The following is a 16,151-nucleotide window of genomic DNA, read 5'->3' as shown; positions in this document are numbered from 1 at the left end:
GCTGGGCAAAGGAAGCTCGGGCTCTTTCCTTCCTCAGAGGACCAGGAGGGGGAAGAGCCTCAGCCAATAGAAGGAAGAGAGGTTTGGCTCAGTAGCTTTGCTGTGCAATTGAGAGAGCCTGACAAAGCAAACTCTGTCTACCCCCTCTTCCTCCCCAAGGGAGGAGCCTCGGCCAATGGAGAAAATAGAGGCTTTGCTCTGTAGCTCCTGTGCGATTGAGCAAGCCTGGCAAAGCAAGCTGTGATGAAGACGGAAGCAAGAGAGAGGGGGAAGGAAGCAGATGACAGTCAGTTGCTCGGGGGTCTGATAGGAGCCCTCCGAGGGCCTGATTCGGCCCCCAGGCCGCATGTTTGACACCCCTGCCTTAGACCATGAGGAGACAAATGGATTTACTTGGTCTTCAAATCAGGTCATGGCTGCTGTTCCTGCAGCTTGTCTCAGGGAACTAGTCCAGAAGTTTTACACCCCCCTCAAATAGGTGAAGTTTTACCTAGTAGCTTGTAGGGTGACCTTGGGCCCCTCGAGCCCTCTCAGCCAAATCTACTTTGCAGGGCTGTTGTGAGGAAAAAACTGGAGGAGGGGGCAACATTGTAAGCCGCTTTGGGTCCCCCACTGGGGAGAAAGACAGGATATAAACAAAGCAAATGGAACAAGTTCGTGTTTTAGAGACCTCTGCTCTCTTCCCTCTTCGTCAGAACCCCCACGGCTGGCGAGGCGGCCTCAGCAGGGGGGCTCCTTCTCCTCAGCTGCAAAGTGTCTCCATTCCCTGACAGTCCCTGTGTTGACTTTGCACATTGATCAGTCCTAATGCACAAGATTAATTATAGCCCAGACACCATCCCTGGAAGGCCAGCGGCTATTTTGAGAGGATTGTCACCCCGAGCAGAGCAGGTACTATGACCAGGGGAATGCCAGACCTGTGAGTGGAATTAGATTATCGACTCTGTTTTTCCTGCCACGAGCAGCAGACTTCCATGGCAAATTCCTTCCTTTAATGACAGATTTCGGGGGGGGGGGGGGGGGTGTCGCGATGTTGGTCTGAAGCAGTGGAAGGAAGTTGGGGAGGGACGGTGGCTCAGTGGTAGAGCAACTGCTTGGGAAGCAGAAGGTCCCAGGTTCAAACCCTGGCATCTCCAAAAAAGGGTCCAGGCAAATAGGTGTGAAAAACCTCAGCTGGAGACCCTGGAGAGCCATGAATGGGGCTGTGGCTCAGTGGCAGAGCATCTGCTTGGTAAGCAGGAGGCCCCAGGTTCAGTCCCCGGCATCTCCAACTAAAAAGGGTCCAGGCAAGTAGGCGTGAAAAACCTCAGCTGGAGACCCTGGAGAGCAGGGGAGGGATGGTGGCTCAGTGGTAGAGCATCTGCTTGGGAAGCAGGAGGTCCCAGGTTCAATCCCTGGCATCTCCAACTAAAAAGGGTCCAGGCAAATAGGTGTGAAAAAACCTCAGCTTGAGACCCTGGAGAGCCGCTGCCAGTCTGAGAAGACAATACTGACTTGGATGGACCAAGGGTCTGATTCAGTATAAGGCAGCTTCATATGTTCATATATGTTCATATGTTCAGCTGCACCTCTCAGATCAAGCTTTGTGTGCACGCACGCTTCTTCAGATACATTGAAAACACGCCTTTAAAATCAGCTGTAGCCTGCTTCAAACAAAGGCCATAGATATTTCTGCCAGGGTCATTTCTCTTGCAGTTATGCTACATGACGAGTTTCTGGGCTGCAGAAACTCTAGTGCAAGTGTTTCAGTGAGATGATAAGAAAGGCCACTAGTGCAAAAACGTTCAGAGGAATGTATTGCAAGGAAAGAAATTGCAAGGAAAGAGAGTCCGTTTGGTGTAGTAGTTATGTGCGTGGATTCTTATTCTGGGAGAACCGGGCTTGATTCCCCACTCCTCCACTTGCAGCCGCTGGAATGGCCTTGCGTCAGCCATAGCTCTTGCAGAGTTGTCCTCGAAAGGGCAGCTTCTGGGAGAGCTCTCTCAGCCCCACCCACCTCACAGGGTGTCTGTTGTGGAGGAGGAAGATAAAGGCGATTGTGAGCCGCTCTGAGATTCAGAGTGGAGGGCAGGATATAAATCCAATATCATCGCCATCTTATCATCCATTGGCATTCCCCAGTTGTTGGTGGAACGAACATGCTACAAACTAGATTTTTAAAGTGCCGATTTGGGTAAGCACACTGCCTCTCTGGGACATGCTGAGTCCAGCACTCTGCTTTTGGTGGTGGTGGAAAGAGCCATCTAGTCACAACTGACAGTTCCTGTATGCCTGCCCCTCCATTGCAAACCTGGACTTTGTCAGTAGCTCCCATCCAAGGATGCCGCTTGACTTCTAGCCTGGGCCACACAGCTTTCTGCAGAGCTTTAAGGCAAGCCTCAACCACGGGCCTGCGGCGCTGGTGATCCACTGAGACAAACACAGCTTGCTTGCCAAACGAGGAGGCCCAACGTTGCCCCAATCAAGCTGGGCCAAGAGCTAACAGCAGCTAACAGCAGCCATGGGGCCTTGAAAAAGAGGAGCAAGAAGCAACCTCATTTCTCCCTCCTCCCCTCAAGGCTTGGCTTGATAGGGGCAATGTTGGGCCAGTCTCATACCCTTTCTCACGGGCAGACCTGGCTTCCTTCTGCCTTCTACGGCTTTTGTCAGGTACAGAAGACAGAAGATGGGGGGAGGCAGCTCAGTGCCGAGTCCTCCTCGATCACAAGAAATCTCGCTGCTAAATTTACAGCAAGAATCAATCGCTCCATTCCCTGGTGATAACAACGCACTTTTGCTGACTGGCTCAGAAAAATACGACACAATGAAAGCTGAATGAATGCAAAGTCCACCTTTTTGTATCTACAAGCTTTTCAGTCAGATATTACAAAAACGCTCCTGAGGGTAAGAACAGTTGTGCAGCTTAAGATGTGGGTCAGGGAGGTACCGTATGGGCACCGCCATCTGTTCCACATGATGGCAACATGAACCCCAGTTCCAATACTCCCTCTAAACTGTGGGATCTTGTGGGCAAAAATTCTATTTTGTGAGCTTACTGGCATTAAAGTTGTGAGCTACTGCGTAACTTACTTTGCTCTGGGGCCATTTGTTCTGCGCTAAGACAAAAACGTGTGAGCCAGAGGCTAAAAAAACGGTGACCTGGCTCACACTAACTCAGCTTAGAGGGAACACGGCCCAGTTTCCACCATATATTGTCAGGGGGTCTCACGAGGATCTCAGGGAATTAATGTGCACTGAAATGCAACCAAGGCTCCATATCCAGTCTATATATGCCTGACTCCTGGCCAAGCCAAGGACTCTGCACAGGGAAGACACTTCTGCAAAGTCAGAAGTATCTACTTTTAAAAACCGAACAACGTTTAAGACCAACATGGCTGCCCGCCCGAATCTACTTTTAAATAATCTAACATTACAAAGGCTCCGTCAAACAAACACTGACGGTTCCATTCTCACCAGGGGACCATCCACCAACAAAATACGGGTTTCTATGTTCTTGGGAGATGCTTCACATATGCAGGAAAATTTTAGTTTGTGAATTTTTAAGGCCATACTAGAACTGAGCATTCCCACTACTCTCTAGGATAGAAGCAATTTACTTATTCCCTATTTACTTACTTTGTTTATGCCTCGCTTTCCTCCCAAACGGAGACCCAAAGCGGCCTACGTCATTCTCCTCTCCTCCGTTTTCTCCTCACAACTATCCTGTGAGGTAATCAGGACAAGAGTATGTGACTGGTCCAAGGTTAGCCAGTGAGCTTCTGCGGCATGAGCGGGGATTTGAACTTGGGTCTCCCAGATGCTAGCCCAATACTAACCATTGTACTACGCTGGTTTTCAATGTTATGTTATATTATTATTATTTATTTACATTTTCTTTCAATTTATAGCCTGCCATTCCCAAATGGGCTCTGGGCAGGTAACAACAATGTTGTCAGTGGTTTAGTATTAGTTGGGAAAACAGGTGGGGAAGGGGAGAAATTGGTCCACACAATCCCTTATTTACTTAGAAAGAGTCCTGGAGGGGGGCATTAGGGTTGGGGGGGGGGGGGTTGCACATGATCTCAGGCTGCAGTAAGCTTTTAAGGAGACCCAGTTTGGTGTAGTGGTTACGTATGCGGACTCTTATCTGGGAGAACCGGGTTTGATTCCCCACTCCTCCACTTGCACCTGCTAGCATGGCCTTGGGTCAGCCATAGCTCTGGCAGAGGTTGTCCTTGAAAGGGCAGCTGCTGTGAGAGCCCTCTCAGCCCCACCCACCTCACAGGGTGTCTGTTGTGGGGGAGGAAGGGAAAGGAAATTGTAGGCCGCTCTGAGACTCTTCGGAGTGGAGGGCGGGATATAAATCCAATATCTTCATCTACCTCACAGGGTGCCTATTGTGGGGGAGGAAGGTAAAGGAGATTGTGAGCTGCTCTGAGACTCTTCGGAGTGGAGGGCGGGATATAAATCCAAAAATCTCTAAGAACTTGATCCCCTTGAACCCGAGAGCTAAACTGACCCAGCGCTATGAGTTCCGGTCATGGGTTGCCTGGAGCTGCCCAATATATTAACCTACAGTGTTTCTTGAAACAGCAGATGCACTGAATTCTAATTCAGAGTGGGGATAGAAGTGGATTTAAACCTTCAGCTGCACCACTTTCCCTATCTGAAGCCACCCCACAGAGCTCTGTGTGACTGTTGCAAGCTGAGGAAATGGAAGAGGGCAATCCCCAATCCCTTAGCCACATTCTCATTAAAAAAAAAAAAGATTTGCACCAGTTGGCAAATTAAAGCAAACTCCTGAGTGTCCTCCACACAGAACTTCTAGCGCCGTGTCTGGGCCTGAAATGGGGCAGTAAAACCACTTTATCTTATTCTAATCAACGACTCCCCTATAAAGACTCTTTAAGTTGTGAAGGGGACAGAGTCCCTCCTAACAGCTATAAAATATCCCGGCATGAGGTTAAAATTAGGTTTAAGGAATGCCTCCCACCCTAATCCCTCCACCGGCCACTCCCATATGTTACAGTGAAGGAGAGACAAAAATCCACACACACACACCCTAAATTGTCCCACTCAAACCTGGAGCCCAAAGTTGCCTGGGCAAAGCAGTACGGCTACCGTGTTTTGATCCTGAGGATCAGAATTGTCTCCACATAGGGCTACCAGCTCTGGGTTAGGAAATACGGTACCTTGCGATTTCACCGAAGTGCTTGAGATGTGTCTGTCCTTTTGGAACGGTGAGAATTCTCCGCATATGGTGTGAGTTTATGGTCTTTTTAAAATGTGTTAGGGTATATATTGGCACAGGTTTCTGGCTTTCTGTTACAGAGAAGGTGGGAAATGGTCAGAGGCTTAATTCTCCAGGTCTATGCCTTATTGTTGAGAAGCAAGCTACCAAGAATTCTACTACATCTCAAGACTGGAATAAACTATCGACTATTGGGATGGTACAAGCACTCTACTGGAAAGCATCGCGAGATTTGAGAGCACGGAAAACAGACTTCTTCAAAGCTTTGGCTGAGAGCCAATCTGGTGTAGTAGTGAAGTGTGTGGACTCTCATCTGGGAGAACCGGGTTTGATTTCCCCACTCCTCCACTCGCAGCTGCTGGAATGGCCTTGGGTCAGCCATAGCTACCACAGGGTTGTCCTTGAAAGGGCAGGTTCTGTCAGAGCCCTCTCAGCCCCACCCACTTCACAGGGGGGAGAAGATATAGGAGATTGTGAGCCGCTCTGAGTCTCTGATTCAGAGAGAAGGGCAAGGTATAAATCTGCCCCCACTTCACAGGGTGTCTGTTGTGGGGGGAGAAGATATAGGAGATTGTAAGCCGCTCTGAGTCTCTGATTCAGGAGAAGGGCGGGGTATAAATCTGCCCCCACTTCACAGGGTGTCTGTTGTGGGGGGAGAAGATATAGGAGATTGTAAGCCGCTCTGAGTCTCTGATTCAGGGAGAAGGGCGGGGTATAAATCTGCAGTCTTCTTCTTCTCCTTCATATATCACAGAAAGCCATTTGTATGAACTTTGTTATTATTCACTTGAAATTACATGTTGTGGCTGTAATTGTTGTTTCCTAGTTATTCTGTCGTGGCTTTTGTTTGCCCCACCTGGAGGCTGGCAAAAACCCTAGCTCCATAGGGTGCCCCCCATCAAGCCCTGAAGCTCAGCCATCTCTGCTGTTGTGGGGAGAGCATCTCCCACCTGATTAAACCCCATAATGCCCCCCAAAGCTCCCAACCTGCTCCTTCCAGTTAGCCAAGTAGGTGGTCCCCCAACCTTCCATTAGGCCACCCAGAAAGAAAGGAGTGCCTTCCTCACAGCTCAGGGGACCTATGCAAACCAAAATAAACAGTATGCGTGCATTTATATGGGGGGAAATATCTACAATGGAAAGAATTGAGGCTGGAAATGCTCACGTGCCCCCCACACCTCAACTCCCTCTGGTAGAGCACAGGGATAGAGCACCTTCCCAGACCCAAACCTGAGCACTACAGCAACACAGGAGTGGGGGGGAGGGCCTTCCCCACTGTTTATTCCCCTCCTCTCGCAATTCCTTGCAGGTCTCTAGCTTGTTCTGCTTATTACGGTTGTAGGTTAAGTTCAAAACTGCATGCCTACCAGGCCTAGGGAACAGAATTTGCTTTCATAACCTGCAGACCTGGCTAGCTTTAATGCAACGACTGCAGAACACTGCCTGTGATAACTGTCCCTAAACTTTAGCTTGCCCAGAACACCAAGGTCTGCATTATGGAACAGAAGGGGCCAGGGTTGGTCTTAGTTGCGGTGCATTCTAGGCACCTGCCCCAGACCTTGGGATGGGGGGAAGCTCAACCACCCACAGTCCAGGGCCCCAACTGTGGGGGAAAGGAGAGGAAGTAGAAGAAGAAGATGACTACAGATTTATACCCCGCCCTTCTCTCTGAATCAGAGACTCAGAGCGGTTTACAATCTCCTATATCTTCCTCCCCCACAAAAGACACCCTGCGAGGTGGGTGGGGCTGAGAAAGCTCTCACAGCAGCTGCCCTTTCAAAGACAACCTCTGCCAGAGCTATGGCTGACCCAAGGCCAATCCCAGCAGCTGCAAGTGGAGGAGTGGGGAATCAAACCCGGTTCTCTCAGATAAGAGTCCGCGCACTTCACCACTACACCAGAGGGGGCCAAACTTGCTTAACTTAAGAGCCACACAGAATAAACGTCAGATGTTTGAGAGCCACAAGATATGACTGTCAGGCGCTTAAGAGCCGCAAGACGGGAAGGAAGGAAAGGCAGCAAGAAAGCAAATACATAGGGAAGGGAGAGAGATGGTAGAAAGAGCCACACAATATGTGTGAAAGAGCCACATGCGGCTCCTGAGCCACAATTTGGCCACCCCTGCGCTACACCAAACTGGCTCTCTAAGAAATGCCGGCAGTGGCTGCCAACTGCCATCTCCTCTGGCCACCACGTGAGTCCACCCGCCTTGCAGGTGGCCACCCCATTCTGTTCTTCTGTGCAGCACCTCAGAATCCTTACAACTGCCCAGGGATGGGACCCGATGAGACCAGCGTTTGCATCAGCTTTTTGTAGCCTCCCAGGCACAATTCCAGATGGTGTTTTTTAATCTGACCAGCATTAAAGGGCTCAAGCCTTCAAATATTCAACAGCTTCCTTCTCCCTCACATTCCATCCCAGTCCCTAAAACTCATCAAATGTTTGTTTGGTTTTTTTTGACTGCTAAAACATCGCTTCTCTTCTTGATTGGATTTAGAAAAAAAAATTATGACCAACCTCTCTGGGAAAACAGCTGGCGGGGTTGAATGAGGACACAGAGAGGAAGGTAGAAGAAGAAGAAGAAGACTGCAGATTTATATCCTGCCCTTCTCTCTGAATCAGAGACTCAGAGCGGCTTACAATCTCCTATATCTTCTCCCCCCACAACAGACACCCTGTGAGGTAGGTGGGGCTGAGAGGGCTCTCACAGCAGCTGCCCTTTCAAGGACAACCTCTGCCAGAGCTATGGCTGACCCAAGGCCATGCTAGCAGGTGCAAGTGGAGGAGGGGGGAATCAAACCTGGTTCTCCCAGATAAGAGTCTGCACACTTAACCACTACACCAAGGTAGCTTGATATTGGAAAATTCAGCAAGTACCAGGGAAAGAGGAATTTCTGCAAAAGTTATATGAAGTAGCCCGAAATGGACTTTTTAACGACTAAACTGAGATAAGGAAATATAGAGAAATGCAAAGAAACTTGGAAACCGTTATATGATTGGGCAAAAGTGTATGATAACTGAAATGATGGGAAATGATTTATATATTGACGCAAACCTTAAGCTCCTTTTTTTTGTTATATGTTGTGTTAGTTTATTATTATTCTTGTGTTGTCTTTTTGTCTATTGTTATTTTTGCTATGTAAAAAATAAACTATAACTATTAAAAGAAAAAAAAGGGAGGTAGCTTGAAATTACTGTATTTTATGTCCCATTCACCTTGAATCATTAACAAAGAGAAACATTAACGAAAGCTGCAATCGGAACAACAGCTGCATTTTTTTACTGAGGATTTACGTATACGACACTTTCGAAGATTCCTAAAGGAGTTCAAAAACTTCCCAGCGTTTTGTCTTCCTGCAGTCGTTACAGCAACTCTGCAAGCAAAGGCACTGAAAGCAGAAACAGACGGGGCTGATCAAGGAGCCCTGCAGGAGACTGCAGCAAGAATGAGGGGCAGCCCACCCCAAGAACCACACAACCGTCGGCCTTGTTGCTGCAGCCTGGATGGAACGACAAGAATCGCCAAATGGCCCGCGGTTGTAATTACTACACAACTGAAAAGGGAATTTTAGCAAAAAAAAAAAAAAATGTGTATTTTTTTATATAATATCAAAGTGACTCTCATAAACATTACTCGTGTGACATAATAATCGATGTCTGCCCGGCTTTCTTTGTAGGAAAAACCCAGCAGGAACTCCTTTGCATATTATGCTACACTCCCTGACATCACCATTGTTCCGCACAGGGCTTTTTTTTTTTGTAGAACAATGATATGACCACATACGATATTAGCACCAGATTGTTTTAACTATTGAATTTTAAACGGTTGCATTAATGCTCTGAAATTTGAATTGATTGTTGTGAATTTATTGCTGCGAGTCGCCCTGAGCCTGCTTCGGCGGGGAGGGCGGGATATAAATCAAATAAAGTAAAGTAACATAGAAAAAGCCAGAGGGAACTCATTTGCATGTTAGGCCACACCCCCTGATGCTGAGCCAGCCTTCCTGTGCATTCCTGCTCAAAAAAGCCCTGAGTGTCTGGAACCAAAACAAACCCCTCCATAGAGGGGCTGAACATCTCACAAAGACCACTCAGACATTCAAATAGAGACCACTCAAACCTTCAGAAAAAGGTCTTTTCACAAGTCTCCAGAAATGCTTGACCCATATGTGGTTGTTCAGAAACACTGTGGAACTACATGCATGGTCTCTGTTCTGCAGCCTGTGGAAGACAGATTCTGATCCAGCTGATCCAGTTAGCGGCACCATCGCCAGAGTGCTGTGCCCGGACGCTTTTCGGACACTTGCGAAGAGACTTTTTTCTTTCTTTTAAGGTTTGCTTGGTCTCCATTTGAATATCTAAGTAGTCTTTGTGAGATGTTCAGCCCTTCTACGTAGACGTTGTTTTTTTATGTCACATTGTGAGTTATGTTTCTAAGAGTCACTCTGACATTATATAAAAAATACGCCGCAATTTTTTTTTGCTAAAATTTCTTTTTCAGTTGCGCAGTAATTACGGTGTTTCTTCTTGTTTCGTTTGCAGTCTCCTTGTGGGTTCGGCAGACTGGGCATAAGCCAAGAACTAGGGCTACTTGGCGGAATTTGCTGCTGGCCACCCGTGGCCCTCATGTGACTCAGCCCCCACCAACCCAGGAACTTTCCCACGATGCCCCTGAGTTGAGGTCAAGAGAGAGCAGACCTTCAAAGGCACACCCAAGGTGGGGAGCGGCTCTCACAGCCTCCGTTCCTCCAGCTGCCTTTGAATACCTATGACTGAGGTTGCAGATCACGCCTCTTCGTTTCCTTGAAAGTCCCCTGAAAGAGGAACTTGAAAGGAATGTTTTAAATCACGAACGTCCTTTTCCTTCTAACCAAAGAGCGGCAGATTTGGGCTATGAAACTCTAAATTATCTCACATTTCTGCCAAAGAGGCACCTGTGTAGAACTGGACGATAATATTTGTCTTTCGCTCGCTAGTTCCTTTCCAGTACAGCAGCTCTTCGAGGCAGCTTACGATAAGGAAAGGAAATTAAAAACCAGAAAGGCAGGAAACCAGCACTAATTCGTACACAGAGAAATCGCAGCCAACAAAAAAAATAAATCAATCAGCCTGACACCAACTGAAATGTGGACGAACAGATGTCTTTTTAACAGGTATCAGAAGACTGCCACTGCCAAATGAAACAGGGGAGATCTGACGCCTGGGTGCCGTCACAGAGAAGGCCCCGCTGGGTGGGATCACCATCATCCCCCCCAACACACACACTTTTATTTGCATCATTCTGAATGTAAGCTTTCGTGTGCTCTAAGCACACTTCATCAGACAACAGTACGGAATGGCAAGCAGTCCTAAATATAGAGAAAGTGGGCGGCGAGTTGGAATGTAGAATCATGGAAATGTTTTTTAGCAGATTAAAAGAATCACAAGTCGGGGTCTGGTGTTTGTTAGTGTTAACTGGGCTGAAACAACGAAGGGTAATATAAAGCAGATTGATGTCCATATACTAAACCCATTAAGTATCCCGGGTGTGACGTGCAATAAATTGAGAGTCTGTTGTAATGCTTTTGTTGTTCAGTCTCTGGGTTAAAATGAGGGCAGAGGTTTCTCAGTGATTCTTTTAATCTGCTAACAAAGAAGAAGAAGAAGAAGATATTGGATTTATATCCCGCCCTCCACTCCGAAGAGTCTCAGAGCGGCTCACAATCTCCTTCACCTTCTTCCCCCACAACAGACACCCTGTGAGGTGGGTGGGGCTGGAGAGGGCTCTCACAGCAAGCTGCCCTTTCAAGGACAACCTCTGCCAGAGCTATGGCTGACCCAAGGCTATGCTAGCAGGTGCAAGTGGAGGAGTGGGGAATCAAACCCGGTTCTCCCAGATAAGAGTCCGCACACTTAACCACTACACCAAACTGGCTCTCCACCTTTCCATGACTCTGCATACTAACTCACTGCCCACTTTCTCTGTATTTAGGACTGCTCACCATTCCATCCTATTGTCTGATGAAGTGTGCTTCTAGTACAGGAAAGCTGACATTCTGAATAAAACTCGGTTGGTCTTAAAGGAGAAACTTGACTCTTGCTTTGTTCTGCTGCTTCAAGTTCAGACCAACACAGCTGCCCATCTTTGCATGTTAAAGATTTTCACAAGATCCAAAGTAGCTCTTTAAAATAGTCTAGCCTAAGGTTGTCACCAGGTCTCCCGGCCACAAGCAGGGGATATGGGGAGAGTTGTTGGGTCCATGTTGAGAAACTCCTGGAGATTTGAGGGACCTTGGTGGAGTTCAAAGCCATACAGACCACCATTCAAAGCATCCCTTTTCTCCAGGGGACCCAATCTCTGTAGTCTGGAGACCTCCTGCCATTACAGGGGATCCCCAGGTCCCACCTGGAAGGTGGCATCCCTACTTTGTTCCCAGAGCTGCTGAGAGCTTTGACGTTTAATACCAGCTCTTTGAACCGTCTCAGGAGCCAGTGCACAACTTTCAAGTACCAGTAAAATATTATCCAGGAGTCGTTTTGTAGAAAAATAGGTGGTGGAGCTCATTAGCATAATTTATTAGCCTATGCCACCACCCCCCACCAGCCAAAAGCAACCCAACGCATGACAGGAGAGCCCTGGGCAAGTGAAGTCTGCTTGGGCTGGCTAGAGATTCAGTCAGGCCAAAGCAGGCCTCGCTCACCTGGGGCTCTCCTTGGCCGCCCCCACCACAGTCAAAAGGCCAACAAGCTACCTGCCACCCAGAATCACATAAGAAGCGGAGAAAGGGTGGTGCGGGTTTCTCCAGGGGTTAATGAGGGCTGCTGGGAGTATGGCAAAGTCCCTGGTGGCTGGCTGGCTGGCTGGCTGCCCGCTCTCCTAATCCGGGGATTGTTATGCAGCTGCACCTACTATTCAATGGACGAGGAGGGGGGCGTCAGAAAGGTTCAGGAGCTGTGTTCCTGTGAGCTCCTGCTGAATTCAAGGCCTGATATTATCAAACACGACAGTATGCAAAACTGATTCTGAATATTAAAACAGGTATATTTTGTAATGTCTAACGAGAGAGAAGATTTATAAAGTTGCAACTGTTTGGGTAAACGTTGTCTCAGCAGATCAATACATTAAAACACGTTTTGAGCTAGGGCAGGTTTTTCAGAATTGTGTGTTGTCACCCCTCACTTTCCCGAGGTTGTGCATCGTGACTGGCCAAGCACGAATTCTCCTGCGGCTGGATGCCCTCTCCAGTCCACCCCCTTAGCGTGCACTGGCCTTCCGGTGCTGATAGAAGGAAACTCTTCTGATTTATTTTTCCTGGTGCAAGTTGATAAAAGTCTCATGCCGGCTGAGTCTCTGCAGGCTCACAGCGCCACAACATCACAGCTCTCCTGGGTCGTGCCCCTTCTCTAAAGGAAGGGGCAGTTTCACTCCAACATGCATGCCACAACTGCAGCGTGCTACTAGGGGGATCGGGTCCAAAGCAAAAACAAGTGGTTTTGGGAAAGGCTCGCTCACAGCCACGGCGATTTTCCTGCTCAAGTTCCTGCCAGTAGCCAGCTCCTTGTACTTGCTCATGCTCCCCTCTCTACCTGGGGCTCCAGACCTGTCTGCAGAAAGCTAGAAAGTTTTCCAGAAAACTTTGCATTCTTGCTGCACAGCCTAATCCCAGGCGCTGGATCCCTCCTGCACAGAAACGCCAGCCACCCGAAGCCTGAGCGAGGAAACTCTAACCTCTGTTCCTTTTTCCTACGATTTCCTGAGCTAGGCTGGGAGCGCCCTTCCCAAAGAGAGGATAATGAAAGGCAAGGCTGCGATTATTTCAGTCTGTAAGAAACCCCTCCAGCGGGAAGTCCCCGGGCAGCTCCTGGAACGGAGCCTCGCTTTTGGCACCCAGCGGCTCCAGCTAGGGTTGCCAATCCCCAGGTGGGGGCAGGGGACCCCCCGGTTTGGAGGCCCTCCCCCTGCTTCAGGGTCGTCAGAAAGCGGGGGGAGGGGAGGGAAATGTCTGCTGGGAACTCTGTTATTCCCTATAGAGATTTATTCCCCTAGAAAATCATGGAGAATTGATCCACGGGTATCTGGGGCTCTGGGGGGGGGCTGTTATTTGAGGTAGAGGCGCCACATTTTCAGCATAGCCTCTAGTGCCTCTCCCCAAAATACCCCCCAAGTGTCAAAAAGATTGGACCAGCGGGTCCAATTCTATGAGCCCCAACAGAAGGCGCCCCTATCCTTCATGTATTTCCGATGGAAGGAAGGCATTGAAAAGGCGCGCCGTCCCTTTCAAGGTGATGGCCAGAACTCCCTTTGGGGTTCAATGATGCTCGTCCCAGCCTTGATCTTGGCTCCACCCCCAAAGTCTCCCGGCTCCACCCCCAAAGTCTCCCGGCTCCATCCCCAAAGTCCCCAGCTATTTCTTGCATTGGACTTGGCAACCCTCCAGCCCCAGCCTTTCGAAGGGCTGGCAACTTTTCGAAAGCCTTGGCAACTTTCTCCTCTGCTCGACTTCGTGCCTAAATACGATTCCGTAGGTGATCTTGGGGGCCCTTTTCCGGACGGTCCTCGGTTTGGACCCCGCAAAACGAGACTAGCAAATCCTTCGTTCTCAGCGAGAGGTTCGAAATGTGGATAAAGCCAAAGGATAGCAGCCGCGATCCAGCGGCGCAGAGCATTGCGCTTTCTTGCCCTTCCCCTTCTGCATGTCCCTAGCCTGCTTTTCCCTGCACGCGCGAATAAAACAGACGAGCCCGGAGAGCGCCACCCGCCGCCGGGGCGCCCCGTCTGGCAGGAGAGGCGCAAGGCAGGGGGCACTCACCCAGCTTCTTGAAGGCGCGGTGCGGCGAGAGTTTGGAGCTCCCCGCGCCCGGGTGCGCGCCCAGCGGCCGGGGCTGGTGCTGCTGCTGCTGCTGCTGGTGGGGCTGGTGGGCGGCCGGGGGGCTTTCCAGGCGGGACTTCTTCTTCTTCTTGCCGCAAATCATGGCTGCTGGAGCCCAAGCCCTGCGGCTCCCCGCTCTCTCTCGCGCTCTCTCTCCCCGGCCTCCTCCGCCAGTGTGGCGCGCCCGGGCGCAGCGGCAGTGCCCAGATTGGAGAGGCGCTCACATTTCAGCGACGCAGGCCGGAGCCGCTCCTGGCTCGGAGTCCTTCCCCGCCCTCGCCCCGCAGGAGGAGGAGAAGGAGGAGGAGGAGGCCGGCGGCGACCCAGAGCACGTGTAGAGCGGCCTCCTTGAGGGTTGCCAATCCCCAGGTGGGGGCAGGGGATACCCCGGTTTGGAGGCTCTCTCTCCCCGCTTCAGGGTCGTCAGAAAGGGGGGAGAGGGGAGGGAAAGGTCTGCTGGGAACTCTTATTATTCTCTATGGAGATTTATTCCCATAAAAAAAATCATGGAGAATTGATCCGCGGGTATCTGGGGCTCTGGTGGGGCTGTTTTTGGGGGTAGGGGCACCAACATTTCAGTACAGCATCTAATGCCTCTCCCCAAAATATCCCCCAGGTTTCAAAACGATTGGACCAGGGGGTCCAATTCTATGAGCCCCAAAAGAAGGCACCCCTATCCTTCATTATTTCCTGTTGAAGGAAGGCATTGAAAAGGTGTGCCGTCCCTTTAAATGTGAGGGCCAGAACTCCCTTTGGAGTTCAATGATGCTTGTCGCGATCTTGGCTCCACCCCAATGTCTCCTGGCTCCACCCCCAATGTCTCCTGGCTCCACCCCTAAAGTCCCCAGATATTTCTTAAATTCGACTTGGCAGCCCTAGCAGAGTGACCTCCTTTGTGGCGGCCTCGGGAGGGGGCTGGGGCAAAGCGACAGGCAATCTGGGCCGCAGCTCCCCGACCCCCAGGCGCCCGGCTGCTTTTGGAGCCCAGGCAGGAGGGGGTGGCCTGGCCCGGAGAAGCGCTTCCAGGAGCGGGTTGGAGACTTTTCTCCCTTTCCCTTTTTTTTTTTTTTGTTCAAACAATTTTATTAGTAACATATGGCAATATATTCAGTTTCTTATATCATGAATAACTGCTTTTTTTCCCCTCTATCCCACATATTACTTTCTACCTCTCCCCATTACTTGACCCCCGCCGGTGTACTATATTCAAAACATCATTATAAAAGGTACCCCTAATTAATAAGAACCAAAGTTCATATCCTCCTCCCGCTTATGCATAATCATTGTCAAAAATTGTCCAATGTCCTTTTATTTTCCATTCTTTTTCGACATATCTGCTGAACTTCTTCCACTCCATCTTAAATACTCCTAAATCATAGTCTCTTACAGTTCTTTTTAACTTATCCATTTCATATGAACATATGAAGCTGCCTTATACTGAATCAGACCCTTGGTCCATCAAAGTCAGTATTGTCTACTCAGACTGGCAGCGGCTCTCCAGGGTCTCAAGCTGAGGTTTTTCATGCCTACTTGCCTTGACCCTTTTTAGTTGGAGATGCCAGGGATTGAACCTGGGACCTTCTGCTTACCAAGCAGATGCTGTGCCACTAAGCCACCATCCCTCCCCACTCCATGTCATAACTTTAACAATCCAATTCCATTTCTCTGGTATTTTTTCTTGCTTCCACAACTGCGCATACAATGTCCTAGCAGCTGAGAGCAAATACCAGATCAAAGTTCTATCTTCTTTTGGAAATTTTTCCATTTGTAATCCCAACAGAAAAGTCTCTGCAAATTTGTTAAATTCATATCCCAAGATCTTAGAAAACTTTTCTCCCTTTCTCAAAAGATGAGAACTCGGGGACTCTCAATGAAATCGCTGAGCAGTCCCGTTAGAATGGATCAAAGGAAGTCCTTCACCCAAAGGGTGTTCATCGCATGGAATTCGCTGCCACAGGAGGTGGCGGCGGCTACAAGCTTCAAGAGGGCCACTTGCACAGCTGGCTAAGCCTTTAAATACCTTGGAACATGAAAATCAGATAAAAAGAGGAGGGTGGTGCAGTGAGCACTGC

This window comes from Heteronotia binoei, chromosome 15 (genome assembly GCF_032191835.1).
Source record: "Heteronotia binoei isolate CCM8104 ecotype False Entrance Well chromosome 15, APGP_CSIRO_Hbin_v1, whole genome shotgun sequence".
Taxonomy (NCBI): Eukaryota; Metazoa; Chordata; class Lepidosauria; order Squamata; family Gekkonidae; genus Heteronotia; species Heteronotia binoei.
This window is presented reverse-complemented; position numbering follows the sequence as displayed.